Source organism: Manis pentadactyla, chromosome 1 (genome assembly GCF_030020395.1).
Source record: "Manis pentadactyla isolate mManPen7 chromosome 1, mManPen7.hap1, whole genome shotgun sequence".
NCBI lineage: Eukaryota > Metazoa > Chordata > Mammalia > Pholidota > Manidae > Manis > Manis pentadactyla.
Genome location: NC_080019.1, coordinates 63,720,748 through 63,737,631, shown reverse-complemented (window position 1 = coordinate 63,737,631; position 16,884 = coordinate 63,720,748). Strand labels below are relative to the sequence as shown.

Genomic DNA, 16,884 nt, shown 5'->3' with positions numbered 1-16,884 from the left:
TGTAACAAAGGGGCCCACTGTCCACCGCCTGGTCCCCATCTGGCCACTGGGCCTGTCCCCCATCACTTCCCATAGTTGGCGGGTTCCAGGGGGTTACCAGCATCACTACCCCTTTCACAGCTGACAACACAGAGGCCAGCAGGCCCCTGTCCAGAGACAGGCAGTGGAAGTGCATAAACGTTGACCCACCAACCTAACACAGTGGGAGGTTGCCTCATCCTGCCAGGCTGAAGAGAGATCCCCAGCGGAAAGGGGTGTATGATGGGTTTGCGGTCTTCCTTCCTAGAAGTGAGCCCTCTAGCACATGGGGGTGAGCAGGCAAGGGGTCTCTGACACCTGGGAGGAAGGGCAGAGGGCTGGGGAGTGACCATGGCCACATGTAGAGAAAACAAGCTGCCCAGGAGCGGGGATCCTCACCACTTCTGACAAACAGGGCAGGTGGGGCAAGGCCCTGAGCAGGATGGACCGATCATGCTGGCTGTCTCTGGGCCAGCCCTTCTGTTCTCTGGGCCTGAGTTTCCTCATCTGTACCTGTCGCTGAGGAATGGCAGTGCTGCCTGGGCTCAGGCAGGAAGGAAGGGCCCCCTTTGCTGTGTCCCCAGAGCTCAGACTTTCTGTTCAGCCACATCTAGAGTATTTGGAAGACTGGGGGGCCAGTCTCCTTCACACACTCACCACTCACTGGATCACCTCATGGGCATTGCCAACCCTAGTTTTATTATCTGCCAAATGGGGCAGTTCCTGCCCAGCCTCTCTCCCAGCTTGTCCTTGGTTTGGGGCCATGTAATCTGTAGTGACCTTAGTAGTGCCCAAAAGACAGCCTTGAGTGGGTCCACCTGCCCTTGGCCCCCTGTGACACAGTCATAGGTGAATGGGTAAACAAACTGTGGTATATTCATGCAGTGGAATGCTAGTCACTCAGCCTATAAATACTACACTCGCCAATATATACACAATGAACTACTGATACGTGCAATAACATACATTAAACCTCAAAAACACTGTGCTGAGCAAAAGAAGGTAGATAAAAAGAGTACGTAACTTTGTGATTGTTTATGTGAACCTCTAAAAACAGTAAACCTCATGTCTATTGATCAAAAACAGATCACTGGTTGCTTGAGCCAGAGGGAGGGATGGTTGACTGAGACGAGGTACAATGGAACTTTCTGTCTGCGATGATGGAAAAGCCGTATTGCTTAATTGTGGTGGCAGTTACACAAATGTGTATGTCAAAAATCAAAATGTACATGCGTAATGATGTATGTAAATTATGTACCCTCAATAACCTTTATTAAAATGCACCCAAAATAGGGCATCACTTCAACTTTTGTCTTAGGCTTGCCTTCATCTATACCACAAGAACATACTGTGTCTGTTCATACAACCATCTTCTTAAATACATTCCAAACTAAATTAATGAAATGGTATGAAAAGCTGTGGACCTCATATTCCTTAGGCTGCTCAAATATAGTTTATCTTCCTTGAGCTTGGTTTCTTTGTTTTATGCGATAGACTAACACCGGGGCCTTATCCTTGAAATCAACATCAGTATTATACATAAAAGTAATATGGTAAGGTCTCTCTCAATATAACACCACTCAAAGAGTCCAAGGGAGCCTTCCTCAAGCTGAAAGACATTATCAAAAATATCATTAAGAAACAATTCTATTCCTGACTTAAAACACAGCCTTGTCCTTAAGGCTAGAAATAAGCATTGTTTAAGGTCAAAGCTACAGAAACCATGAACAAATTTTGTAACAACATCCTTTTAGATAGCAGTTATATAGTTCATATCCAACAAGAGGATATGAAATTGTCAGTTGATGCAGTATGTATTTAAAACAAATAAACTTGATCTAATAAGTTAATTTTAAAAAGAACATATATAGAATGCTAAAACATGTACTAGGAACAGTGCTTCATACATCTCATTTAACCTAACAATGATGTTATCATCCCCTTTTTATATACGGGGAAATTAAGTAACTCGGCCACAGTGACTCAGCTAGTAAATTACTGGATAACCCAAACTCTTAACCACTGTGTTTGCTCCTCTTAAGAAAGTAACGCTCTACTCAAAGGTTAACTTCAGATGCATTAAAGACCTAAATATGAAAGGTAAAAGTACAAAACTATTAGAATAAAATCTAGGAAAATATCGTTCCAATTTATGGACCAGGAAGGATGTCTTATTGCCCACAAATTAAAAAATTTGACAGATTTAAGTACATTAAAATTAAGGATAACTGTACCATAGTCAGCGAAATATTTGCCATGTCTTAAACCACCAAGGGACTGCTATCTCAAACACACAAGGAATTCTGGGAAGCAAGTCAAAACCCAACCAAAAGGAAGGGCAAAGGGCATGAAAAGGTCAGATGTGAAAAGAGACACCCAAAATGGCTGGTGGGGATATGAAGAAATGATTGACCTCCCTCATAAACAGAGAAGTACGTATTACAGCAACCATGAATTCTATTTAACAACAGTTAAATCAGTAAAGGGTAGGATCATGTTGCACAATACCAAAAGCTGGCAAAAATGTAAGAAAGTAAGAATTTCTATACCTTGTTGGTGAAGGTAAAAATTGGTGAAGCCATTTTAGAAATAATCTGGCAGAACTTAGTGAGACTGAATATGTGATATTTAACATAAACCTGCAACAGCAATATCGTGCGTGCCTATATATCCCCAGAAAAACTTTGTCACAGCCATTAGCAACATCTAGAAAGATGCTTATTACAGAATTATTTTTACCGAAGAGTAGGAGTCAACCTGCACACCCATCACTAGAGGAACTGGTAATTTGTGCTAGAGCAAATGCTGAAATATTGCACAGTTAGAAGCAATGAACTGGATGTACATACATGAACAGAGCTTGAAGAATGCTGAGTGAACAAAGTAAAATATATAGCAAAACAGCAGTTATGTAGATGCCACACACACAAAAGAACTTCGCCATTTTACAAGGATAGAGACATAACCAAGAACATATATAAAACATGTTACATTGGGTACAAGTGAGGATTGGGAAGGATAGAGTGAATGGTGGTTGAGAATGGGAATTAAAAGGAAAAACTGCAATCCAAAGAACATCGCTCTAAGCAATACTCTCTACAACTCAAATATTTTCTTACAGTCACATCAACTATCTGAGATGACTGTGCATTCTACACATCTTGGTCTCAACTATGATAAATTTGAAAATTCATGGCATTTAGTTATCAGTTGTTACAAATGGTCTAATAAAAGGAATACTGAGCTCCGAACCTGAAAAAGCTGTAACCTAGTCCAAGCTAACTAGTACTAAGCACCTTAAGCAGTCATTTTATCTATGTAATCTGTTTTCTTATCTGCAAAATGGATTTGGATTATTCTCCAAATTCCTCCAGCTCCAAAATTATTTCATTAATTTTCTTAATATTTATTCATATGCAATTACTTTCTCTCCTCCAACTACCCCCTCCCAAAAAAAGAAGCAAAAAACAAGAGTATCAAAAGAGGGTAAGAAAAGAGATGTAGCAACAGGAGTGCATAGCAACTTAGTTTTTTAGGGTAGAAAGGAGAAAACATTGAAGTGACAGTGATTTTTTTTACAGCCTCTTCAACTATCTAAGGCAGAGTAAGATTATCTTGAGTCCAAGTTCAGACGATCTATTCTTTGAAGAGTATTACTGTATGCTGTCCCACCTGTCACTACGACTCCTTCTCAAAACCATGTTAGAAAGCCTCTTATGGAGTTTCTACTTGAAGACCCTAAATTTCAGCTTATCTGCATCAGTTTTCACATAATAAATGACCTTTGAAGATGCCTTCCATATTAAAAATATAAGATTCCAACAGAACGATGAATTTTTTTAACCAACAAACTAGTCACACTCTGAGCATTTAACAAAAACCCAAACATTCAGTTACAACTACGGATCGAATGGATATAAAGATCTTAAAAATTAGGAAAATTAGACTATATTGTAAGTTGATGACCATGAATAGTAACTGAGGTTAAAAAACAATGGTATCACATTTTATAAAAAGAAAATTGAAATTGGATTAAGATATTTAAAAACCAAAATGGGAATATTTAAAATATCTGAAAATTTGGAATTAAAATACTTTAAAAGAGAAAACAGAGATCTTGCAATATCCTTAGAATACAATAAGCATGAGAAATTGACCTAATTCCCACATGTATCTTCCACTAACATTTAATTTTAAATATGGATGGGGAAAAGAGGGAAGGGAGTGGGAAGTAAGAGGTCACAAACCATCTGTTACTAGTAATTCCAGCACACATGCAGTTGGTACTGCACAAGAGATGATGAAAGTTTTCCCAGGTTGCTGTACTCTTAAGGTCTTCTACTAACAGCTACAGTTTATACCTCATACTCCATGCTTCAAGTCTCAATAAGCATAAAATTGACTATAAGGAGAAATGTATGTATGGGCAGATAAATGCAATCCCGAAGAGTACAGAGGACAGGTATTAAATAACAGGAAGATGTTTCAATAAATGAGATAAAAATAGCTTTAGAGAAAAAAAAATAATCTAATAATATTTCATAGCTAAAATACAATTGTACCCTTGAACTTGGCTTTTTCTACTCTACCTTTGGAGTTTTTCAATTGAGCTACACCTAAGTGATATACTCCAAAACACGGTTTAACAAAGTTAATGAAGTGAGTTTTAAATACTAAAAAATTTTCTTCTCTGAAAACCATCTTAAAGCAAATTTTACTTATTAAGGAGCATTTTGCTATTTAAGTAGGAATAGTATGTTGTCCTATTTTCAAGCAAATCAGTTTCAGGTAAACAAGCAGCATTATCTAACCCCATCAAGGTTAAAATCTAGACAGGCTGACAACATACTGAAATTTTTTGTTAAAATTGATGTCCCAATAATGCTTCCTTTAGGAATACAATTCCCAAAACACTGTCCCACCCAAAGGAAAGATTATTTCTGATAGCAATGCCTGTATAATAGGTCAGATTTAACTTTTCTTGGGAGTGCTACATAACTTTTTTTACTCTGTGTATATCCATTTATTTTCTTTTTACTTCCACCTAGCTCATTGATTATTTAGCTAGGACTGTGTAGAAACTACAGGCTTTCAAAATACATTTTAAAATGCCATTTTATTTTATTTCCTAATCAGGGCACTTTTCCAGTTCAAATATTTAAAAAATTTCCTTTCAAACCGAAACTTTTATTTTAGCTTTTATCTCTATTAGAAATTAACATGCATTTCCCCATAAATTAGTGATCATGCTGCAAAGATTAAGAAACCTTTCTTTTCCAATCCTAAATACTATTTCTACGATTCCATAAAGTTCTCTAACCTCTCACTGTACTTCTGCATGCTAATGCATATCTCCTTCCAAGATCTATATGATTTTTTTTTTCTACTGCAATTCAGTACAGGTAGTTAAGAGTAGCTAACAATATAATTCCACATGATATGGCATCTGTGTTTACATCTGGCTCTAATCACATGCTTAGAAGAGATTTATATAAGGGAAAGTAAACAAGGAGAAAACAAAATAAAAACACAACTATGAGAAATAATGATTGCTGTTATTTAAAAAATATTCCCAACTTCTAGGTAGAACTTTCTCACCACATGCTTCAAAGCTACTAGGATTACAAACATAAGGTATGGCATTCAAAAATGCTGGAAGGAAAGCAAGAAAGCCAGGAAGGAAGCAAGGAAGGAAGGAAGAAAGGGAGGAAGGGAGGGAGGGGAGGAAGGGAGGAATAACCAAACATCTTCATATGCTTTCACATAAGGGTCATCTTGACACATGACTGATGCTTTCAATTTACACGATACTTTAAATTTTGCTCCACGCTACAGTTATATATGTCATGGCTTGGTGGTAAAGTTCCTTAGTTCCTTCAAAAAGTAAGTGAATCACAACTATTTACTACACCTATCTAGGAATTCAGAGAAAAACAAATTCAAGAAACATCAGTCAGGAACCATAAAACTGTATTTACACACATATGCACACACACACACACACACACTCACTCTTGAAGAGCCATGACATCCTCAAATGAGAAATTCACAGTCTCACTTGATAATTCAGGCTATTTCAGCTTAATTCAAGATAAGCAGTATTACAATTACATTATGGTATTGGCAGTACACTCACAGAAACACCATTAAAAATAATTGAGGAAGGATATACAAGAAAAGATGGCGGCGTGAGAGGAGAGACAGAGGCTTCCTCCTAAAAACTGGATACAATTAGAAAATTTAATTGGCGCAACTAATCCTGAGAGAGCAACAGGAAAGAGGACGCGTCAGACTGCACACACCTGGAGAAAAGAGCAGATCTCAGTGAATGGGGTGACGCACCAGAGCTGTGGCTCTGCAGGAACCGAACCCCTCCCCCACCCCAGCTCACCGGTGGGAGGAAGACAAACAGAGCAGGGAGGGAGTGGAAGGCTTGGGACTGCTGAATGCCTAGCTCCGGAGACCTGCACTAGGAGCACAAACCTACATTTCACGGTGCTTTCATGAGGCTCGCATGACTACCGGGTTGGAAAGTTAATACAGGCAGAGTTACTGGGGAGACTGGGATTCCGGCCGCTTGTGGAAAGCAGGGATCCATATTCGACTGCTCTGGGACAAAAACTTATACCTGTGTGACCAGCCCACTGGCTCAGACAGTGGAGACAGGCACAGCAGCCGGGAGGCAGAGAACAGCTCTTTCCTACCAGGCACCAGTACTGCTCCCCTGTGACCCCCGACATTGCTTCAGGGGCTCAGCAGCTCCAGAATAGAGCTTCTGGACACTAGAGGGCGCCATATACAAAAATGAAACGCCAAAGGAACCTTCTCCAGAGTAAAATTGTTAATACAACTCCTGAGAAAGATTTAAATGATATGGGCCTCGTGACTCTTCCTGAAAGGGAGTTCAAAATAAAAATAATCAACATCCTAATGGAGGTACGGAAAGACATACAAGAACTCAGGAATGAATTCAGGTCAGAGATCCAAGTGTTAAAGAACACGATGGAGGGTATTAAAAGCAGGTTGGATACAGTAGAGGAGATAATAAATGAAATAGAAACTAGAGAAGAGGAATACAAAGAAGCTGAGGCACAGAGAGAAAAAAGGACCTCTAAAAATGAATGAATATTGAGAGAACTGTGTGACCAATCCAAGCGGAACAATATTCTCATTATAGGGATACCAGAAGAAGAAGAGAGAGAAAAAGGGATAGAAAGTGTCTTTGAGGAGGTAGTTGCTGAAAACTTCCCCAATCTGGGGAAGGAGATAGTCTCTCAAGCCATGGAGATCCACAGATCCCCCTACACAAGGGACCCAAGGAAGACAACACCAAGACACATAGTAATTAAAATGGGAAAGATCAAGGATAAGGACAGACTGTTAAAAGCAGCCAGAGACAGAAATAAGATCACATACAAAGGAAAACCCATCAGGCTAACAACAGACTCTCAGCAGAAACATTACAGGCCAGAAGGGAGTGGCATGATGTATTTAATGCCATGAAGCAGAAGGGCCTGGAACCAAGATTACTTTATCTGGCGAGATTATCATTTAAATTTGAAGGAGGGATTAAACAATTTCCAGATAAGCAAAAACTGAGAGAGTTTGCCACCCACAAACCATCTCTACAGTCTATTTTGGAGGAACTGCTATAGATGGAAGTGTTCCTAGGGTTGGATAGCTGTCACCAGAGGTAAAATTATGGTAGGGAGGGTGGAGCAGCTGACAGCCAGGCAAATGCAAAATTAAATTGACTATCCCCAAAGCCAATCAAGGGATAGAGAAAAAGTATAGAATCTGATACCCAATATACAAAGAATGAAGGAGGAAGAAAAAGGAGGAGAAATAGAAAAGAACCTTTAGATTGTGTTTGTAACAGCATACTAAGTGAGTTAAGTTAGACTCTTAGTAAGGAAAGTAACCTGGAACCTTTGGTAACCACAAATCTAAAGCCTGAAATGGCAATAAGTACATACCTATAGATAATCACCCTAATTGTAAATGGACGGAATGCACCAATCAAAAGACATAGAGTCACTGAATGGATAAAAAAACAAAACCCATCTATATGCTGCTTACAAGAGACTCACCTCAAATCCAAAGACATGCACAGACTAAAAGTCAAGGGATGGAAAAGATATTTCATGCAAACAATAGGGAGAAAAAAGCAGGTGTTGCAGTATGAGTATCAGACAAAATAGACTTCAAAACAAAGAAATAACAAGAGATAAAGAAGGACATTACATAACGATAAAGGGCTCAGTCCAACAAGAGGATATAACCATTATAAATATATATGCACCCAACACAGGAGCACCAGTATATGTGAAACAAATACTAACAGAACTAAAGGAGGAAATAGACTGCAATGCATTCATTTTAGGAGACTTTAACACACCATTCACTCCAAAGGACAGATCCACCAGACAGAAAATAAGTAAGGACACAGAGGCACTGAACAACACACTAGAACAGATGGACCTAATAGACATCTATAGAACTCTACACCCAAAAGCAACAGGATACACATTCTTCTCAAGTGCACATGGAACATTGTCCAGAATAGACCACATACTAGGCCACAAAAAGAGCCTCAGTAAATTCCAAAAGATTGAAATCCTACCAACCAACTTTTCAGACCACAAAGGTATAAAACTAGAAATAAATTGTACCAAGAAAGCAAAAAGGCTCACAAACACATGGAGGCTTAACAACACGCTTCTAAACAGTCAATGGATCAACGACCAAATTAAAATGGAGAACCAGCAATATATGGAAATAAATGACAACAACAACACAAAGCCCCAACTTCTGTGGGACGCAGCGAAAGCAGTCTTAAGAGGAAAGTATATAGCAATCCAGGCATATTTAAAGAAGGAAGAACAAACCCAAATGAATAGTCTAACGTCACAGTTATCAAAATTGGAAAAAGAAGAACAAATGAAGCCTAAAGTCAGCAGGAGGGACATAATAAAGATCAGAGAAGAAATAAATAAAATTGAGAAGAAAAAATCAATGAAACCAAGAGTTGGTTCTTTGAGAAAATAAACAAAATAGATAACCCTTTAGCCAGACTTATTGAGAGAAAAAGAGAATCAACACACATCAACAGAATCAGAAATGAGAAAGGAAACATCATGACGGACCCAACAGAAATACAAAGAATTATTAGAGAGTACTATGAAAATCTATATGCTAAGAAGCTGGAAAACCTAGAAGAAATGGACAACTTCCTAGAAAAATACAACCTTCCAAGACTGACCAAGGAAGAAACACAAAATCTAAACAAACCAATTACCAGCAAAGAAATTGAAGCAGTAATCAAAAAACTACCCAAGAAAAAAACCCCTGGGCCAGACGGATTTACCTCGGAATTTTATCAGACATACAGAGAAGATATAATACCCATTCTCCTTAAAGTTTTCCAAAAAATAAAAGAGGAGGGAATACTCCCAAACTCATTCTATGAAGCTAACATCACCTTAATACCAAAACCAGGCAAAGACCCCACAGAAAAAGTAAATTACAGACCAATATCCCTGATGAACGTAGATGCAAAAATACTCAATAAAAGATTAGCAAACCGAATTAAAAAATATATCAAAAGGATCATACACCATGACCAAGTGGGATTCATCCCAGGGATGCAAGGATGGTACAACATTCGAAAATCCATCAACATCATCCACCACATCAACAAAAAGAAAGACAAAAACCACATGATCATCTCCATAGATGCTGAAAAAGCATTCGACAAAATTCAACATCCATTCATGATAAAAACTCTGAGCAAAATGGGTACAGAGGGCAAGTACCTCAACATAATAAAGGCCATAAATGATAAACCCACAGCCAACATCATACTTAACAGCAAGAAGGTGAAAGCTTTTCCTCTGAGATTGGGAACAAGACAGGGATGCCCAGGCTCCCCACTGTTATTTAACATGGTACTGGAGGTCCTAGCTATGGCAATTAGACAACACAAAGAAATACAAGGAATCCAGATTGGTAAAGAAGAAGTGAAACTGTCACTATTTGCAGATGACATGATATTGTACATAAAAAACCCTAAAGACTCCACTCCAAAACTACCAGAACTAATATCGGAATTCAGCAAATTTGCAGGATACAAAATTAACACACAGAAATCTGTGGCTTTCCTATACACTAACAATGATCCAATAGAAAGAGAAATCAGGAAAACAATTCCATTCACAATTGCATCAAAAAGAATAAAATATCTAGGAATAAACCTAACCAAATAAGTGAAAGACCTACACCCTGAAAACTATAAGACACTCTTAAGAGAAGTTAAAGAGGACACTAACAAATGGAAACTCATCCCATGCTCTTGCCTAGGAAGAATTAATATCGTCAAAATGGCCATCCTGCCCAAAGCAATATACAGATTCGATGCAATCCCTATCAAATTACCAACAACATTCTTCAACCAACTAGAACAAATAGTTCAAATTTCATATGGAAACACCAAAGACCCCGAATAGCCAAAGCAATCCTGAGAAGGAAGAATAAAGTGGCGGAGATCTTATTCCCCAACTTCAAGCTCTATTACAAAGCCATAGTAATCAAGACAATTTGGTACTGGCACAAGAACAGAGCCACAGACCAGTGGAACAGATTAGAGACTCCAGACATTAACCCAAACATATATGGTCAATTAATATTCGATAAAGGAGCATGGACATACAATGGGGAAATGACAGTCTCTTCAACAGATGGTGCTGGCAGAACTGGACAGCTACATGTAAGAGAATGAAACTGGATCACTGTCTAACCCCATACACAAAAGTAAATTTGAAATGGATCAAAGACCTGAATGTAAGTCATGAAACCATAAAACTCTAAGAAAAAAACATAGGCAAAAATCTCTTGGATGTGAACATTAGCGACTTCTTCATGAATATATCTCCCCAGGCAAGGAAAACAAAAGGAAAAATGAACAAGTGGGACTATATCAAGCTGAAAAGCTTCTGTACAGCAAAGGACACCATCAATAGAACAAAAAGGTACCCTACAGTATGGGAGAATATACTCATAAATGACAGATCCAATAAAGGCTTGACATCCAAAACATATAAAGAGCTCATGCTCCTCAACAAACAAAAAGCAAATAATCCAATTTAAAAATGGGCAGAGGAGCTAAACAAACAGTTCCCCAAAGAAGAAATTCAGACGGCCAACAGACACAGGAATGCTCCACATCGCTAGTTATCAGAGAAATGCAAATTAAAACCACAATGAGATATCACCTCACACCAGTAAGGATGGCCACCATCCAAAAGACAAACAACAACAAATGTTGGCGAGGTTGTGGAGAAAGGGGAACCCTCCTACACTGCTGGTGGGAATGTAAATTAGTTCAACCATTGTGGAAAGCAATATGGAGATTCCTCAAAATGCTCAAAATAGACTTACCATTTGACCCAGGAATTCCACTTCTAGGAATTTACCCTAAGGATGGAGCACTCCAGTTTGAAAAAGACATATGCTGCCCTATGTTTATCGCAGCACTATTTACAACAGCCAAGAAATGGAAGCAACCTAAGTGTCCATCAGTAGATGAATGGATAAAGAAGATGTGGCACATATACACAATGGAATATTATTAAGCCATAAGAAGAAAACAAATCCTACCATTTGCAACAACATGGATGGAGCTAGAGGGTATTATACTCAGTAAAATAAGCCAAGCAGAAAAAAACAAATACCAAATGATTTCACTCATCTGTGGAGTATAAGAACAAAAGAAAAACTGAAGGAACAAAACAGCAGCAGAATCACAGAATCCAAGAATGTACTAACAGTTACCAAAGGGAATGAGACTGGGGAGAATGGGAGGGTAGGGAGGGATAAGGGCGGGGAAGAAGAAAGGGGGTATTATGATTAGCATGTATAATGTGGGCCGTGGTGGAACGGGGAGGGCTTCGCAACACAGAGAAGACAAGTAGTGATTCTACAACATCTTACTATGCTGATGGACAGTGACTGTAATGGGGTTTGTGGGGGGGACCTGGGGTAGGGGAGAGCCTAGTAAACATAATGTTCTTCAAAAAAATAAAAAATTAAAAAAGAATCCAAAGACTTTTGTTACAAAATGGTAAAATAATAATAATAATAATAATAATTGAGGAAGTAAATACTTTCAACATTTGACCTAATGAAATACTTTTTTTAGGAATGAATTAATATATGCAATTATAGTAACATAATTATGTGAACATAAATCAAAGAGCATAACTAAATATTTTAAGTCTTGTGCAATTATTTATATGTGAAAGTTATAATACCGATTTACATAGTCAGTTGAAAAGTGAGAATTCTTTGAATGCGAGCCTAAGATAATAATAAGTATCAAGCTATAGACTTTTACACTGCATTTAAAACCCCAAAACAAAATTAGTTTCCTTAATCTATCATTGATTAATTTAAAATGCATATACTACCTGATTCTGATTCTTAAAGTACAAGGAGAAGGAAAAGATAAAATTGAGAAACCTCGAATATCTGAGTGACTGCTCTTTAAGCAGTTGTCTGCCAACCTGCATTTAAGTGTACACAAGTTATGGGAAAATAATTACACGATACTAGCAATCAATTACTTACAATTTTTCTTACTATATTTGATCTTTTAATGTCTAAAAATATATTTTCAGGGATCTTACTAGGAATAACAAGGTTAAAAAGTATGGTAAATATGCAAAAAAAAAATACAGGCCAATCATTAACATATTCTTCTCCAAACCTAACACCATAAACCTCTTTTTTTTTTTTTATACAGCAGTAATGCATCCGGTCTAAAGCGAGACTAAAGTGATAACGATCTCAATTTCAGGATATATAAAACTCAAATTTATAAAAACGTCCAAACTAAAACATTCCTACTTCTTTCCAGTCTTAGTATACTGTCTAGAAAATACATATGCCTAATTGACCCAGGGCTAATTTTACACATCAGTAGGACTCAGAATTACACCAAGCATCCCTATCCATGCAGGGGTCCCAATCAACAGGAGACAGGGACTGAGGGTACTACTACACCAAACATCACTTTTGTTTTAGCATCCTCTACTGGTGGTTTCCAAAGACAGCAAGCAGAAATGGTGTAAATAACAGAAAAATATGTACCTGCTAGTCCATCTAAAGTAAAGTAATCAGATTGTGGTCATTAGTAGCTAGAATAACTTCCTCAAAAAAAAAAAAAGGAAGAAAGAGAACCACACACAGAGTATAAGCAGAAAAGGAGAAGACAGATTTTTAAAATACAACAAGCAAAGCATTACATTATAAATGGTAAAAATCGATTTAAGCAATTTAAATACCACTCCTTTATAGATTACTAACATCATTACCATCAAGTTACTACGTACGGTTTGATGCTTTGGCCAAACCATGCTCACTTGCTTTACACTTGTCAAATTACATTACTTGATTCTCCCATTAATATCCTAAACTGCAGATATATTCCAGAAAGGAAATTAAAATATTTTACGGGAGGCTTAGCAGTAAAATCTGCATACCTTATTTTAAAACGAATTTAAAAATATTTACATATAAGTAACAGCATAAAGTATCTCTTCAACTATCTGTCACTGTATACATCATTAACCATCATTAAAAAGACAAGAGCTAACATTTTTCCCAAGCAATTCTCTTCAATAAACAGCTGCAACTTAAATATGATTGCACTGCTAAGAAATATTAACCAGCACCTATCCTAATGCTTCAGAACACAGTGGCATATAACCATTTTTAATTTGCAGATTATGAGGCTTACCTCAAATAGCATGGCTGTAATCATCAGCACTGGATGAAATTGATTTGAGAACAAAAAGAAATACAAGCACAGAGCCAAAAGTGGTGAAAATGGAAGGTACCTGTAGTAGTACAGTGCTATCTTAAAATACCTTTTGTTTTCCGAGAGTAACCCATACTGCAGACAAAATATTTTGTGCTAAACAGCCCCAAATCTGTTCTTCTAATATTAAACACAAAAGAAAAATACTGACAGCAAGGGTGGTAAATCAATTCCTCCCTCAAGAATGAAAGCAGCAGACAGAGGGGGCCTCACATACAAGCAGGAGAAAACTCAACACCATCTTTTTTCTACCTGCACAAGGTGCCATTTGCTGCAGCGATCAAGAACCTCTTTTTCCTGTTGATTCCAAGTACCTTTCAGGATAGCTTTTTTTCCCTCAAGTCATCTGTTGATATGCCTTATGGGTGTGTTCATATTACAGGGTCTTTAGAAGAAAAATCCATTCTTTCCTGTTCAAGTAAACATATTTAAGTAGCTGCACAGACGCTGCTGGGGTGATTCAGACTCACATGTCACGCAAGTGTCGTCAGCAACAAGAAAATCCCCTTTATCTAGCGATGAACATTTTAAGTAAGGTAAAGAGTGAACAGCCCTCACCAACCAACTTACCTTTCCTAAAGCCAGCCACATCAATAGCGGCTGCAGCTCAATACAGAACACACAGTATTTAACGCTAAAACAGGAGATTAAATTGCAATGGCCTGTGCGCCACTCTGCCGTAAGGTGTCATCTCTCCACAATGATACCAAATATGAGTTATCAATCCTAACAGACGTCTTCAAAAAGCAAATGTTTATTCGAATAACTAAAAAATCACTTATGAAAGCAGTGACTTCAGTGTCAGCCCAGTGTATTACAAATGTTTACGACTGGAAGGAAACATCAAGAAACAGCTAAAATCTTGGTATCTGCTTCTAGACAGGAAATCCCACACAAAATCTAAAACCACCAGGACAGGTAAGAAAACCTTTCTGTTTCGCATCCCAGAAGGGAGGGAGAAAGGGAGCCAGGTAGGTCTGGGGGGCGGGGAGCGCCAGAGAGTTTACACTCATACACACATTTCCTCATTTTTCTGGAAGGTACAGCGATCCCAATTACAGGCGCGTTTATTGGCCCACTCCTAAAAACTCGTTTGAAAAATAACGCAGGAGCCAAAAGGAGCACCTCCGTCAGAAACCTACGCGAAATTCCTTACATAGCCTGGGCTGCAGCCCGCGACAGGGTCGTTGCCGCCCACTACTATACAAACAGGTACGGAGTCGCCAGGAGGGGAACTTCGCCGGTGACCGCCGCCCCCGTGCCGGCAAGTCTCGCTCCTCTCGCCACAGGAACGGTCTAGGCAAGAGCGAATCAGCAAACATTTCGCTGCTGAACAAGAGGTAGAGACGGCACAGAATCGCCCCCGAGATAAGCAGAAATGCAAACTTACACAAATAAACAAACTGCAGCTGCAGCGCGAGCAGCGGACCGAGCGTCCGTGGGACCGTCCGCCCCCTCCCCCACCAGCCGTCCACCTGAGACCGAGCGCGCCTTCCAAGCTCCATTACCCGACGCAGCGCTCCGCGCGTCCGGCCCAGGTAACAACTTCCCTAGAAACCCAAAGAGAAGACAGGCGTCCGCACAGAGCCCTACCCCGGCGCGGAAAAGCAGCGCTCCCCGGGGAGGGGATCTGTCTGCGGTGCTTCTCGGTCTCCGAGACCAGGTAACAACTCCACAAAGGCACCCGCCGCCCGCTCCAGGTCTCCAGCGGCGGCAGGCAGGTGCCCGCTCGCGGCCCGAGTCCCCGGCCGCCCCGCCAGCTCCCCGCGGAACGTGCATGGCGCTCACAGGGCTCGCCTCGCCGGGGCCAGCTGGGCCGAGGAGCGGCGGGAGGCCGCTTAGGGCCCCGCGCCTCCCCACTCCGCCGGCGCGCCTCGCCAGCCGGTCACAGCTTCATCGCCGCCAGCCCAGCCCGGTCCGCCCGCGTGCACCCACACGGACAGCACGCACCCCGCAGCCGCGGACGCACGTCGTCCGTAGCCCAGCCGGTGGGTACAAGCCGCGGAGCCCGAGAGAGAGGCCCTTGTGTCCGGTCCGCGCCAGGCACAAGTTGGTTTCTCCGCACTGAGGGAGGGTGACACGCAGGGGGCTGAGTCCCGGAGGAGGGGCCGATGGGCAAGAAAGTGGGGTGCCTGCGGGAAAAAGCAACGGCCGCTTCCCCCGGGACCAGAAGAGGGGCCGGCCGCGCGCATGGCTCCCCCGCCCTCACACACACACACCCCCGGGGCGCCCCGGCTGCCGGCTCTCCCGGCCTCCGCCGCTCCCCGGTCCGCCCCGCTGCTCACCGTCACGGCGCCGCGGGCTCTGCTGCTTTTTGCGCTGACGTGTGGGGCCGGCGCCTGCTCCTCCTCGCGTCCGTCGGAATGCTCCAGGCAGCTCCTCCGCCTCTCGCCGACCCGCGCCTGGCTTACGACCCTCGCGGCTTTACGACATCACGTTCCTTACACATAGAGCCGCGCGCTCTACGGCGGCAAACTTGTTGCTTAGGAGAGGACGGTTTGCGCCAGTCCTGGAAGCTGCTGTTTGAATGGAGGGGCGAGGGAAAAGTTTCCCTCAGTGTCGTGAGATGGGGGAGACTTAATTGAAAACAATAAAACATTACTGAGAAAGTGTGGGTGGGTGGGTGGGTAGGGAGGGAGAAGGGGAAAAAGGGGCATTACAATTAGCACACATAATGTAGGGGGAACACGGGGAAGGCAGTATAGCACAGAGAAGACAAGTAATGACTCTATAGCATCTTACTACGCTGATGGACAGTGACTGTAATGGGGTATGTGGTGGGGACTTGATAATAGGGGGGATGTGGTAACCACAATGTTGCTCATGTGAAACCTGAGCATAAGATTGTGTGTCAATGATACCTTAATAATAATTTTAAAAAAGGATAGTCAATAAACTAAAGACCAAGGCATGTTTCCTTGGCTTGGAAATCCCATTTAAAAATGTAACTTAAAATACCCCAAGGAAAATTAACTAGTCTTACATTAAAA

At 40.6% G+C, this 16,884-nt stretch overlaps 1 protein-coding gene across 3 annotated transcripts in view; it reads right to left on the bottom strand.

Annotated features, from left to right (window-relative positions):
* ALS2CL (ALS2 C-terminal like) overlaps positions 1-16,315 on the bottom strand; it is a 38,574-nt gene extending 22,259 nt beyond the window's left edge. For 2 of the 3 annotated variants that reach the window (XM_057497759.1, XM_057497780.1), the window contains exon 1: positions 16,180-16,315. The gene's annotated coding sequence lies outside the window, so the exon portion shown is untranslated. The remainder of the gene's footprint in view (positions 1-16,179) is intronic. The other variant, XM_057497766.1, reaches the window with a different exon arrangement.
* Positions 16,316-16,884: the final 569 nt, after the last annotated feature.